Consider the following 15,705-nt stretch of genomic DNA (forward strand, 5'->3'; position numbering starts at 1 on the left):
TAACATGTCTGAAGGCCAGGCTGTTTCAATATAAAACATATCCATCGATTTCAACAGTGGAAAGGCCATATCAGAAGTTCTCCATCTCTTAGAAATCCGCAGGGAAGGTTCTAGTGTGTTCCAAATTTTACATGCCAATGCCACTGTTTCTACTCTCTATGCAAGTCAGACAGGTCTTAAAAAAATTCTCTGTTCCTCTCTTACAGTGCAAACATATCCTCATCATCACTCATTTTCACAAATTGTTCATAATTCAGAGTTTAAATTTTTTTTCTCTGGAATTGTACTATAATGCTTTAGAACAAAAAGGTTTATTTTACTCCAGAGATCTAGCCACAATCTAATAGTGAGTAAGATGTGAAGCTTTCTGGAATAGAACATTGTACAGTCCCAGTTGTGCTCTGTGTGACTTCCTTAAACACCCTTGTAATCAAGAGTTAATTCCCCCCAGATACTTCCATTTTAGAAAAAGTTGCCTTGAATTAATAATTAAAAAAAAATGAATAGATGATCCTAAAGGAGATCTACTTTATCATTTAAGAGTGAGACGCATATTTAAATGCGCATGTATTTCACAAATAAAGCCTAATATATTAAAGGGTTTTGGACTGTAACTGTAGAATTTTCTCAGCGGACAGACGTGTGAGTGCTGTGCAGAACTCCGCGTCTGGAGGAACATAACTGTGAGCACTGTTGAATGTGTTAGCGTTAGAAATGTTACTCTGATCTTTTCAGTAGAACCAATGCTGAAGAATACACTGATCTTTAATTCATGGTCATTTACACCACTGGTTCTGTATCTTTGATGCCCTTTCAAGATAAAGAATTGTTCAATATTGATACTACAGTATATAAATATAAAGGTGCAATAAAGTTGTGATTTTTTTGTGAAAAAAAAAAAAAAGTTTCTTGTCTTACTTTTTACATCTTATTCCATAATTATTTTAACTTTTTTATTGTTTTATCACAGATTGTGTGGTTTTCTGATAATACAGAATAAACACATCTTTATTTCTTTGTATAACTCCTGATACAATAATGTGCTCATCCAAGCATTTCACTAGTGCTTTGGAACAAAGTGTCAAGGTAGAAAGTTTTCTCAGTATGCCAGCATCATGATCAGACTTCCTGTTTCACCTCTGAAACGTTATATTTGTACAACTTGTATTTTTTGTAACTATATGTGAGGGTTATGCAAACTAAGTTTTACTGGTTAAATTCAAAATAGGTACATGCTTACTTGGTGTGTCATGGTATGCATATTCATATTTGTACCATTCAGTACAGGATTGTGAGTGATTATGGTCAAGCTTAAACTAGTGCTGTTTGTATCGATTCCAAAATCTAGTCAGTTCATATGCTGTCTACAACTGGAAAGATTATTCTAGAACAAATCATACCACCTTTTAACTTTTAACTACTTGTTCCTAAAATATCACAAAGTTGGAAGGATGTACATACAGTACTAATGCATGCACAGACAACCCAAAAACATAATGTTAGGTTGTTCAAAAATAAAAATGGTGACCATTATCCCAGTATGCAAGTCCGAGGGCGCTGGCTCAGGCATGCATGTTAACTACACAACCTTAATTTTGAGTGAGTATATGTCCAGCCAAATCTTATCCACTGCTACAGCCTTGCTGTCATTCCCAGTGTAGGTTGTTTATCAGAAATAGCATTAGTCAAGGTCTTTCCAACACTTAGCTTAGCAAAGCTTGTGCATGGTCTTTACCAGACCTTTTCTAGAACATCTTAGGAGTTTTGGAGATGTTGCCTAAAACTGAAGCAGGAAGATCTTCTGTTAGCATTAATTAGAAGGCATCCTTGACTTGACAGCTTTCATCACTACTGGTGTCCATCATGGTTTCTTACCCTTATAGCCATAATAGGCTGATGACTTGAAAATAAACCAAGGCTCCCTACACCACTTGGTACTTGAGAGAAGTCCTTGGTACATAAGACAGCCAGAACACTCTCCTGGATTTATGATGTAGAAACGAATGCTCTCATGGCTGTCACTAATCAGCACTGTTAAACATTTAAGAATAACTCACTATAAGGGTAAATCATATAAATGGGTTTGATGGGATAAATGAAAAATCTGTATCAGTAAGGTTTTATTTTGGCAGATACATCATCTCATTGTGGGTATCAAAAAAAAAATAAAGCCTGTGAGAGAGGTGTAACCAGACAAGAGATTTTAATTCATGTAGACAATGACATGTCATGTCTATTCATCAGCAGCCATGTTATAGACTCGGGTACAGGTATTAAAAAACAAGAATAATGTACCGTATAATATTTCACTTTCTTGTGTTTGTGAAAATTGCAGCTTTTTAAAATCACGATATAATTTTTAAATTATTAATTGAATGTGTTGTGGCATTTGAACTTCAAATAAGTGGCATCTCTTTTTATTACCTTAAATACTTAATATTAGTAGCAGTAGCAGTAGAAACATCATATATTTAAGACGATCCCCAGAAGTAGCTTCTCAAGTCCCATAGTTTTTGTTTAGATTGTCTAAAAAAAAATTAAGTCAAAAGCCTCTGACATTTGTCTCTCAGCTACTAATGCTGGCGTTACTCTTAAACTTCCCTATGTAGTAACCTAATTCAGGAACACAATTCATCCAGCATTACAGTCTACATCATTATAGTCTACATCTACATCTATAGTAGACATACTCTTGTTTAACTGTTTGGGGTAATATTATTACCCAGGGTTCAATGGTTTTGGCAAAAGTTTCAAATCAACTATAGTACATAATTACCTTTTAAAAGTGAAACATTTATATACTGTAGTCTAGATTCTTTGTGTACAGTATATACTGTACTGTATTTTAAGCCTTTTTATCAATGCTTATGGCTTACAGCTCATGAAAATCAAAAATCCAGTAGAAAATATTAGAATATTGTATTGTTGGTTCAAGTGTTTCTTAAATTTCCTCTTGATGATATTCTATAGATTGTCTGTGGGGGTCAGGTCAGATGGGTTGGCCGGCCAATCAAGCACAGTAAGATAGTGGTTGGCAAATCAGTTATTAGTAGTTTTGGTAAAGTGTGATACTGGAAAAAGAAATTAGCACCTCCATAAAGCTTGTCAGCATATGGAAGCATGAAGTACCTTAACATCTTCTGGCAGACAGCCGCATTGACTTTGTACTTTATAAAACACTACACCAGCAGATAACATGGCTCTCTAATTCATCACCTACTGTGGAAACTTTATACTGGACAACAAGCAATGGATTATGCGACTCTCCATTCTTCCTCCAGATTCTGAGACCTTGATCTCCAAATGAAATGCAAAAACTACTTTTACTAAAAAGAGGACTTTACAGCACTGAGCAGCAGTTCAGTGCTTTTCCTCCTTAGCCCAGGTAAGATACTTCTGATGTTGTCTCTAGTTAAGAACTAGCTTGATACTATTAAAGCAACAGATGTAGCCCAGATGTCCGTGTGGGGTGACTCTTTATGCACTGATTCCAGCCTCACTCCACTCATTGTAAAGCCTGTTCCAAGTTCTTGAATTGGCTTTGCTTGACAATCTTTTTAAGGCTGCAGTCATCCCTGTGCACCTCTTCCTACCATACTTTCACTCAACTTTCCATGAATATGCATCAAGCCAGGACCTTCTGTGCCTTACACTCCTTGCAAGGGTGTCGATGATCATCTTCTGGACAAGTGTCACTTCAGCAGTCTTCCCCATGTGTGTATTGAGCTACACTGAGGGATATTCAGCATTTATACTGTATGAATAGAAATTAATGTGAAATGTCTATTAATTTGAGATAGAGGATTTTTCTCCTGAGCTATAAGCTATAATCACCAAACAACTAAAATAAAAACAAAAAAAGGCTTGATATATTTTACTTCACATGTAAGTAAGTTAAATTAAGTTTTACTTTGTAAATTGAATTTAAAAAGAAAATTAACTACGATGGCATGGTGGTGTAGTGGTAAGCACTATCGCCTTGCACCTCCAGGGTCTGGGTTTTTGGAGTTTGCATGTTCTCCCCATGCTTGGTGGGTTTCCTCCCACCGTGCAAAGATATGCAGGTTAGGTTAATTGGCAGGTCCCAAATTGCCCGTAGTGTGTGTGCCCTGTGATGGATTGGCACCCTGTTCAGGGTGTACCCTGCCTCGTGCCCTAAGCCTCCTGGGATAGACTCCAGGTCCCTGCGACCCTGAACACAGGATGAAGCGGTATAGACGGTGAGTGAGAAAATTTACTTCATGATATTCTATTGGCACCCTGGGTGTGCCCTACCTCATGCTTAAAGTCTCCTGTGATAGCCTACAGGCTTCCTGTGACCCATTATGGAGAATTAATAATTCATTAATTGATTGAATGACTGATTGATTTACCAGCCCAGTTCAGCAACCCTTTCACTCCTTTGCTTTCACAAAAAGCAAGCATGAAGCAGAGAACCTTCTGGTTTAAAACGCGAATAGTGTATGAATGAGCGTGTGTATATGTGTGTGTGTGTGTGTGTGTGAGTGTGCCCTTCAGTGGATTGGCACCCTGTCCAGGGGTATGCCCTAAGTCTCCTGGAATAGGCATCAGGGCCCTGCACCCTTGTATACAGGATAAAGCAGTATAAATCCAGAAAATCACATTGTAGGATTTTTAAAGAATTTTTTTGCAAATTATGGTGGAAAATAAGTATTTGGTCACCTACAAACAAGCAACATTTCTGGCTCTCACAGATCTGTAGCTTCTCCTTTAAGAGGCTCCTCTGTCCTCCACTCGTAACAATGAATACAGCTAACGAATATCTGTTATTAGTATAAAAGACACCTGTCCACAACATCAAACAGTCACACTCCAAATCCACTATGGCCAAGGCCAAAGAAACAAAATTGTAGACCTGCACCAGGCTGGGAAGACTGAATCTGCAACAGGTAAGCAACTTGGTGTGAAGAAATCAACTGTGGGAGGAATTATTAGAAAATGGAAGACATACAAGACCACTGATAATCTCCCTCGATCTGGGGATCCACGCAAGATCTCACCCCGTGGGGTAATTATGATCACAAGAACTGTAAGCAAAAATCCCAGAACCACACGGGGGGACCTAGTGAATGACCTGCGGAGAGCTGGGACCAAAGTAGCAAAGGCTACCATCAGTAACACACTGCGCCGCCAGAGACTCAAATCCTGTAGACTTGTCCCCCTGTTTAAGCCAGTACATGTCCAGGCCCATCTGAAGTTTGCTAAAGAGCATTTTGATTTGGATAATTCAGAAAAAGGATTGGGAGAATGTCATATGGTTAGATGAAACCAAAATAGAACTTTTGGAGGAGAAAGAATGCTGGGTGGCATCCAAAAAACACCATGCTTACTGGGAAGCATGGGGGTGGAAACATCATGCTTTGGGGCTGTTTTTCTGCAAAGGGAACAGGACGACTGATCTGTGTAAAGGAAAGAATGAACGGGGCCATGCATCATGAGATTTTGAGCAAAGACCTCCTACCATCAGCAAGGGCATTGAAGATGAAACGTGGCTGGGTCTTTTAGCATGACAATGATTCCAAACACACCACCTGGGCAACAAAGGCGTGGCTTCGTAATAATCCAGTATCTGATTACCAATACATTTGTGCAATACTTTTTTTCATTTACACTACATTTCAAGTGCAATATGTAACTTACTGTGTGCTCTATTTAATTATATTTTTACTTTCATTGATTGTCATTTTTCTTTTAGTTTTTATTTCTTTCATTTAATTTTTTTCTTTCTTCCCGGTAAATTAATCAAAGCAACTGTATAACCAAGACATAGCAATTTCCATCTGGGATTAATAAAGTTCTTTGAATCTTGAATCTTAAATTTCAAGGTCCTGGAGTGGCCTAGCCAGTGTCCAGATCTCAATCCCATAGAAAATCTTTGGAGGGAGTTGAAAGTTGCCCAGCGACAGCTGCTCTAGAGGAGATCTGCATGGAGGATTCGGCCAAAATACCATAATAACAGTGTATGAAAACCTTGTGAAAATGTTTGACTTCTGTCATTGAGCATTGAGCATGAAATTTTGTTATTGACCAAATACTTATTTTCCACCATAATTTGCAAATAAATTCTTTAAAAATCCTACAATGTGATTTTCTGGATATTTCTTATTCTGTCTCTCACAGGGAGGCACGGTGGTGAAGTGGTTAGAATAAAATAGAATAGAATAGAATAGAATAGGTTCTTTATTGTCATGCACTGTCGCCTTGCACCTCTGGATTCGATCCCCGGCCAGGCTCGATTCCCATCTCTGTGTGCATGGAGTTTGCATGTTCTCCCCGTGCTTGGTGGGTTACCTCCGGGTACTCCGGTTTCCTCCCATAGTCCAAAGATATACAGGTTAGGCTAATTGGCATTCTCAAATTGCCCGTAGTGTGTGAATGAGTGTGTGAGTATGTGTATGTGTGTGTGCCCTGCAATGGATTGGGAGAACTTGCACAATTGATAGATAGCTAGCTAGACAGATAGATATATAACAATTTTCATTAATTAAGTACCTAGAAGTTATTATCCAACTAGTGTAACTTCTTGCTGATTGTAGCTACTAACAACTTATAACACTCTCCCCAATGATATCTAATACTTCTAAAAACTATCTAAAACTTCAAAGGCATCCTTCATCCTGTTATTGCATTAGTTACATTAGTTACAAGTTACATTCTTTTTATCAACATACCAAAGCCTTAAAAGCACATATTAAGCATTATGTAGACAGAGTACTACAGCAATCTCATCTTTCCTGAAGTGTCCTGTATCATGTAGCCTACATTATGTGCTGTAGTGCTAATGCATAGCACAGTACTCAGGGCGTGACATCATGCTGAGGAGGAGGAGTGGTAGAGATAGAGGATAACAAATCATGCACGTATAAAGCGTATTAGAGGTGGCGCAGGAAAGTCTGCCAGAGAGAGAGAGAGAGAGAGAGAGAGACGGCACTTATTGGAGATCAGCAGTGCACCAGCAGCGCCTCCCACTCTCTGTCTCTCTCTCTCTCTCCCTCTCTCTCTCTCTCTCTCTCTCTCCCACAGCCGGCATGGAGGCGGAAAGCCACGGTAAGAGCGCATCCTTTCTTTGCAATTTGCAGTTCTTCGAGGTGCGTAGTCGTGACTGAGGAGGAATCCTTCCCTCCTTAAAGCATATCATACAGTAGCATTGTTCTTGCATGCACTCTTTCGTTCCTGTGAGGTTTCCTTTTCTGCTTTTCTAAATGCGTACGTTCGAAGTGCTCGTGGCGCGCGCCAAGTTTAGGATCGAACTCATCACCTCCTCCCTGATGTTAGAGGGTGTGCATTATGAACTCAACTCATTCTGCGTCGAGGCTTTTCCTCAGGACCGTGCCCAACCCTGGTCCTGTTTCATAATCACATTCTATAACCATGATCACTGTTTTTCACCCCTTAGATTCCTAACCCCTGTCCTTGGTGCTGGTCCTGGAGTCATTTCTTCTTTTCTTTTATTATTCTTTTTCTTCCTCTGAGTAAATTTTTTTTTAATGGCCCTTAATCTTCTATACCTCAAGTTGTCAAGAGCAAGGAAAGCAATAACATTTGTGATACAATAATCTGAGAACCTGTGGCACTCTTGATCTTGATACATAATCTTTTACAGTATAATCCACAGTGATTTACCGTTATATTGAAAGTGCTCGTATCTTTCTAATGGTCATTCTGTATTGCTCTGCTACATCAAAGATGAAAAGATCTTAATTATTCATTGGTCAGCTTGCTGAGAGCATGATGCATCTCAGAATAGAGTCTGTGGTTGAAGTGGTCCATTGCAGGAGATCATCTGTTAGTGCGTTTCAAGATTTCTGCATATTGATGAATTTCAGATTTGACTAATGATCGTGTTAATGTAAGATGATGACAGCAATCATTTGTTCAGCGAAAATGTTAAGATTTATTGGTTTTATTTAGATCATCTTTATATACGATAATCAATAACCTTATCAGGAAGGACATAATAATTTAGGGTAGGTCAGAGTACAATTCTTCATGGATTTTTTCATGGAAGTTAGTGGAACGATTCTGGTTAATGTTGAAAATTGTGTGCAGGTTCAAGAAATACAAACGTTCTCCACAAGCAGCTTGACCTGTTGACACAAAGCAGGTTTGTTCACCATTTCCATTGTTGACCATTACGTGTACATGTTAACAGAAATTGAGGTAAATCAGGCCAGGCAAAAGCTTTCCCGTTTCAATGATCCTTTGCCCATTGCAACTTCCTGTTCATGGCTTAAAGGAATTGGGTCCTCATGTGGTCTTCTGCTTTTCAAAACTGTTTGCTTTAAGCTTCATGACTTTCATACTTTATGACGTTTCTGTCAGCTCTAACCATGCTGGCCATTCTTCTCTAACATATTTCATTCAAAAGGTGCTTTCACCCACAGAACTTTAGTTTTTTTCGCTATTTTCTGTGAAGCCTCTTGAGTCTGTTTTGTGTGATAATCCCAAGAAATCAACAGTTTCTGAAATGCTCACACCAGCCCTCATAGAACCACCAACCAGACATTGTGTAAAAAAAAAAAAAAAAACATTGAGACATTTTTCCTAATTCCATTGTTTGACATGAAAATTAACCAAACTTAGTTACCTTTGTCTGCATGGTTTTACGTATTGTGCTGCGGTTGAGGCATTGGACCACAGTTTGGATGGTCCCTGGTTCAAACCCCACCACCTACATGTCACACAGTTCAGATGTTCAGACTACCAAATGCCTGAATGTAAATGAATGTAATGAAGTGTATGAAGCATCCAATGAATGTAATGAAGCATCCACCTGCTAGGATTGAGAAATGCGTGAAAATATTTGTTTTTTACACAAAGCAAGTTGAGACCATTTACCATTTCCATTGCATTCTAACTATTACATGTACATGTTGCAGCAGAAATTGAGGGAAATCAGGCCAGGCAGAAGCTTTCCAGTTTCATTGAGCCTTTGCCCATTGTAGCCTTCTATTCATGGCTTACAGGAAGGTTGAGCATAACATCACAGAACACCATTTTATAACACTGGGAACCTTTTCAAGGTTCGCATTACAGAGTTTAAGTTTGTTTTGTATACCAATTATTATATTAGTTCATGCCTAATATAAAAGATTAAAACCAATTAGATTTTTTTGATTTTGAAAAAAAATGCCAATTGACTTATTATAATATATATCACCCTCTCCAACACTATTCAGTGGACATTACCATGATGACTGACCTCACAGCAAGCAAAAGCCCTGTTTATCTCCTTCAGCATCTTTGACTTCCTGTGTTCGTTTATCCCCAAACGTTTTGTGGTCTTCTCTCTGCCCATATCTCACTGAGACGGCTCTCCATTACAGCACACTGTAATCTTATAATTGACATTAAGCCCTGAAATTCGAACTGTAATCAGTTTTACTTAATATCCAGCATGCTCTGCTCTGGCTGTCTCTCTGACTTTGCCTAACCTTTATCATTTTGTTTTGAAGGAACCGTTTACCCCAAAGTGGGTGACCCAACTTGTTTTTATCCCTTAACAATTCTTGCATCTGTATTTTAAATAGAATTCAGCTTATCCTATGGGATCAAGAGTAGCTTCAACTGCATCAAAGCATGAGAATATGACATACAGTAAGCTTTCGAGACTGCATTATCCCACAATATTATGCATAACCAGAAAATATAAATACAGTTAAATGAATGACAAATTTAAGGAAAAACAACATAACATTTTTTAGTATAATACTGCGGCAGCACAAGCTGTCTGATCTGCTAGGCCTATAGATTCTGTAAGTCTCTACACAGACAGATAAAATCCATTCTTTAGTTGGCGTTTTGGTGAGGTTTGTTCAAAATCTCATATGTGTTTACCTGGGTTGTAAAGGGCATCAAATTTGATTTATATCATTCTGATACTCATCAGACCCGTCACCAGAATGGTGAAGCTAGTCAGTCAGAGTCTGACAGAGACACCAGTTTTTTTCCCGGAGCTTATGCTTTCTGCACCTGCGCAGTTTAGTGTGTAGGTGTGTGTAGGTGTGTGTTCGCATCAGTGGTGTAGCCAGATTTCAAGAAGGTCTTGTGATTAGTCAGGTGCTTCTGCTAGCAAGCATTATGTCAGAAACATAATCAAAATGTTCACTACCAGAAATTGAAAAATATTAATTTAGTCATCTTTTGTGGTCACTTTCTCCTTCCTGATCAAGTTTGTCCTGAGCCTGAGTTTGGAACACTGGGTTTTTAGCTGAAAAATTAATCCTAGTTGGGACAGCAGTCCATCGCAGAGCACCGTGAACATACACTTTAGAGCAATTTAGGGCCTATCAGGAAATCTATGCAAAGACACCTGATGAACTTGCTAGAGCTTAAGGCAGCGACAATAGCGACTTTCACCACTGTGCCATCTGAAAAACACTTTTTATGTGTTTTGCCATTTTACATTTCAACAAATGATTGAAGATAAATCATGTGGCACTGCTGCGGTGTTATGGATTAATTAGCTGGTTATGGATTAATTAGCTAGGTTTTCATTAGCTGTAAGCCATAATCATCTCAATCATGACATATCACGGCTTGAACCATCTTGCTTTGCATATAATGAGTTTATCTCATATATTAGTTCCATCTTTTAAGTTGCATTACTGAAATAAATTAACGTTTGCATGATATTATAATTTTTCGAATTTCACCTGTATGTGCAAGATATTTTGTAGTATGACATGTTTTATTTATGTTCATTTTGACAGGGTGACTTTAGTGCTAGTGAGATGAGTTTTAGGGTAAGAAAATACCTGAATTCACTTATTTTGTCTCTACTGTACACTGTTCATATTTTTGTGGGAAATTTATACTTTACCTGAGTATTATTGATATACTGTAGAACACATGTGGTCTTATTAAATTACATTTGCAAATTTAAAATTATATTTAAACATCAGAAATCTTTAATCAAATAAACTGTTTTAGCATTGTCATTCCAGTATAGCACCCAATCAATTTTATAAAAAAAAATTATAATAATTTTGCCATCTCATTTTACACTGAAAATATATTGAAAATTTTATTTACAACAGTGTTTTAACAGATTACAATAAATCAAATCTAAGATTATTAACCCCGTTTCTGTAAATATTTGATAATTTTTATGTTTTACTTTCTCTTACTGTCTAGACATATGCTTAATCATTTCAAAATGTTTATTTTTTATAATATCACTCACTTACCCTTCGTCTATAGCTACCGCTTTATCCTGTATTCAAGGTCCCGGGGGGCCTGAAGCCTATCCCAGGAGCCTTAGGGCACGAAGCGGGATACATCCTGGACAGGGAGCCAATCCATCACAGGGCACACAAACATACACACACACTCACACGCTTATTCACAAACTATGGACAATCTGGGAAAGAGAGTTAGCCTAATCTTTGGCCTGAAACCCACCAGGTACAGGGAGAGCTGGCAAATTTTTATACACACAGACCCCAGGCTGGAACTAAACCCAGACCCTGGAGGTACAGTACAAGGCGACAGTGCTAACTAAATGATATATTTATAATATATAATAATATATCCTAAAAAAAAATAATTTAAATAATATATTATTTTTTTAATTATTAGATTTTATCATTAACTGTGATCCTTTAATAAGTAATAGTAGATGAATTTGACTAGAGTCAAGATAATTTCACCTGCTAATATGTCACTTTTTACAGTGTACAGTACATCATAGTGCTATAGCTAACTTGCTAGAGTAACCTAAAACTCAGACAAAATGAGGGACTGTTTTTGCCTGTTTTAAGACATTAACCTCATCTTACTAAAAAGTATGTTGTGGTTTAGCTAATTTGTTAGCTACTTATGTTAACATCAACTGCCTATATGTAGCTATTTTCTTTGCTAATGCCGGGATAAACAAGCACCGATCTAGTGCTTAGCATAAATTGCGGGTATAATATATTATACCTTTAATTAATTCATTATCCCACTGGGTAGCATTAGTCATGCATGTGTTAAACTTAGGGAGAACGATCTATGTTTTCAGTCCAGACACGTTACAAAAAAAATTGTAAAAGGGGTGCTCTAATCAGCCTGAGAATTTTGATTGAACTTTTTGAGAATGGAGGCACAAAACTGATTGACATTTTTAGAATGGTATCACGGACAGTACGTTAGTGAGACTCTAAGCCACAGTAAAATTTTAAAATTTTGCCAACGTTTTAGCATAGGCGTTCACGAAGATCTGTAAATGATGATCCCTGAGGTTGCTCAGAACACAATACAATCATTACCATGAACATTTAGAAAGTAAAACACCTGATGCTAGAAAATCAACAGATAACTTGTCACGGGCTTGTAAAAGAGGTGCATCTGTCTGTGGGAACTGTACACACAATCGTTCTCCTATTAAAGAGTTCCTGGGAGGCCAGCATTTCAGACGTGTAACATGCTTCGGTGTACTGAGAAAACTTTCTACAGAAAAATAAAGGTTGTTTTTCTTCTCATGACTTTGTTCTGTTGTTCTGCAAAATCAAATGTCCTGGCTTGACTTAAACTACTTTCAGAAAATGTGTTAATTAAGTACTTACTTAAATTTGAGTGTTTTAATGTAATTAAAGTGACTTTTAATATAAAAACATGACGTTCAATAAATAGAGTCAGTTAAAAGCTATTATGCACTTGAGTGCATTTAAAAGTAGCTAACATTTTGACACATTAAATATTATTTTACTTAAGTATAATTACTCAAAAGCTTGTCCACCCTTAATGAATTGCCTTAATTTTTTACCTCTTTAGGTTCCACTGTGAAAAATATATTTCTCGCCAACTATATTTCAAATATACAGTGTATCCTTCTAAGATGAGGCCAGTACTGTACGTATTACTCTTTTGTCAGGTTTAGTTGTGTTTAAAAACACTGATTAAGTTTAGTAGTTATTAGGTGATAAACAGAAACAGGGATTTGAAACTACAAGTCAAACAACGTTAGATTTTACATTCAAAAAAGTAAAGTATTTTCCCCCCTAACAGTAGTACATTCAGTGGCCCCCAGGGGGCAACATTCCATCATTGTAACAAACAATGTGAAGAGTTTCAGGGTTATGGGCTCTCTGGCAGTCTTGGGATTTTGATCCTGGAGCATTACGTAACACAGCATTGCTCAGATGCTTAAGTTAGAGTTAGATAGGTGTTTGAGGTTTAGGAGACTAAATTGTTGATTGTTTATCTTGGCTCTATGTGTTGTACCAGAATATCTTCGAACTGCATATTTTTTTTGCAGTTTGTGACCATGTTTTGTTTTCCACATGGATTTCCCCCATATTAAGCCAGGTTTGTGGGTAAGTGTGTGGTAGCAATAAGTGCATTGTTTGTACAGTACGATTCTCACTGACCACACAGAATAAACTTATAATAATTTGTGGTATCCTCATGGTTACTTGAGGTTAGTGAGGTGGCACGTGTCCGAACTATTGTACGCAATTATGTTTATTACTGAGTACTTACTATCCTGTTTGACTGAATATTTAAACTGAATTGTTTAAATTGAACCGCAATAACTAACATGGAATTAGGGGTATAAAAGTGACTAAATTAAAGTATCAGTAGAAAGGCAGGAAATAAAAGCTATATGTACTGTATATGGAAATAATGACTAGTGGAAAGACTGGAAATATTATTGTATACAATTAAATTAATTTCATAAACATGTACTGGTTAGTGAAATACATTTTATAATCTATGTCTTTAAAATGCTTGAAACCCTCCAGCTTAATCAACATAATCAGAACATGAATCAATAATAGAAATTGAAAAATTTTTTTTTTTTTATAGCAACACCTTTAAGCCGATGTGAAATGTAACAATGATGTCCTATCACTGACCTTTTGCACACAAAAGGTCGGATCAGAGTGGAAGTCCATACTTATGCGTTTTTGCGTTCCCTAAAAGTGGAAGTTCATGCTAAAGTGAAGCGTGACACACTGGCTGAGTCAGTGGGAAATGGACATTGTGTTTGGTGGCTTTTTCCACTTGATGTGCAGCTGCAGCGTTTTCTGTCCGAGCTCAAGTGCTCGTACCGTGACAGTATTTTGATCTTATCTTTTATATAGATTTCTTGGTTTCACAGTCTTTCCCCTGCCTGTCACGCTTTATTTATCTCTAAGTCTCTATCTTTATTCGTGTACTAATTACCATATGCATGTTTTTGCTTTTCCATGTTCCTCACTGTCTACTTATGGTTACCAGACTTTAGGCATATTTCTGTTTTTCACATTTTCAAAGTCTGTTTTCTGTTCCCTCTTGGGACATGACTTCAAAAGACCTCTGTGGTGTCTGGCACAGAGATGTTAACAATGGATCCTTTGGGTGCTGTGTCTTGTGAGGTGGTGTGCATTACATGGATGCCTGGATGGATCTTGAGATCTGTGGAATATTGAGGTCAGATCAGCAACTTTGAGCAGACATACACAGCAGGGTGTTCTAATACTCTTCTATTATGGCCAGCAATAAGGGCTGCATTGGTTTTTCTGTGGGATCAGACCGGACGGGGCTAGCCTTTGCTCCCTGCAGGCATAAATGAGCCTATGATTATGTCATCAGTTTATTAGTATATACATGATAATCAATGTTATGCAATTTACCAGGTGGTGGTGGTAACATTTAGGCTGATCAGTGCACTGTTTATATAATTTTTTACACATACTATTATGAGCTATGTGAAATTACCTAAGGGTAGCTCTTGGTAAATCTCCTTTGCCCTTTTTTCTGATCAGAATAACAGCAGTTTAAATCCTTTGTTGTATAGTGTTTATCATTTAAGTAATTTTTAAAGTTATAAAAGAAAAAAAAAATTTTTTTTCATTTTGCAAAGTAATCGAGACTTCAGATTGACAGGGCTTTAAAATTTGCAGGGATGTGTATGTGGAATGGCTGTTAGTTATGACTGAGAAATGAATCAACGATCCCTTATAAAGAAAACTGTAGGATTTATTTCAAAACAAATCAGTGCAAGTTAGGGCTCAGTTTTGTGTGTTTTTGTTCAGCATACAGTAGGCTACTGTATTTGCCTAAATGACAGTGTATTATTATACAGAGTGGATCCAAATATTTATTACAAGATATGAGCAATTTGCCCGCCCCACCTGTTGCCAAGCAACAATATCAACTTTATTAATGCCTTATTTTTAAGAGTTTTCAAAGAGCTAATGGAAAAACATAATGAAAGCTTTTTAAAAGATGAAACAAGTGTCAGGGACCACAAGTCCCTGAGTGACAACAAGTCACAATGAGTCATTCAATAAAAAAAAAAAAAAAAACATAATATTAAAAAAAAATCTAAATGGTTTCAGTAAGATGAGGATATTTCTAATCGCATTTTCCTCATGTTCTGAGAACTGAGTGGTGCTGTTTTCTGCAATGTGTGTTGTGTAATTTCACAGAAAGACAGAAAATGTTGTGTGGGTTGCAACTCGTTTAATTGTGTAACAAGGTACGCTGACTTCAGCACAACCACATTGACGTGTCTGTTTTTCTAGCAAGGTGTGTGATGATCATACAATAGATTATATATTTGATGTGGTCATTCAGCACATCAGAAGAGAATCGAGGGAGGGAGGGAAAGAGAAAGAGAGAGAGAGAGAGAGAGAGAGAGGAGGGAATGAGAGCATTGAGTTTAAGACCCTATGCAAAAAGAGATCAAGGCTGCAATCGCACGATCCGGTAAAA

This window comes from Clarias gariepinus, chromosome 16 (assembly GCF_024256425.1).
Source record: "Clarias gariepinus isolate MV-2021 ecotype Netherlands chromosome 16, CGAR_prim_01v2, whole genome shotgun sequence".
Lineage (NCBI taxonomy): Eukaryota > Metazoa > Chordata > Actinopteri > Siluriformes > Clariidae > Clarias > Clarias gariepinus.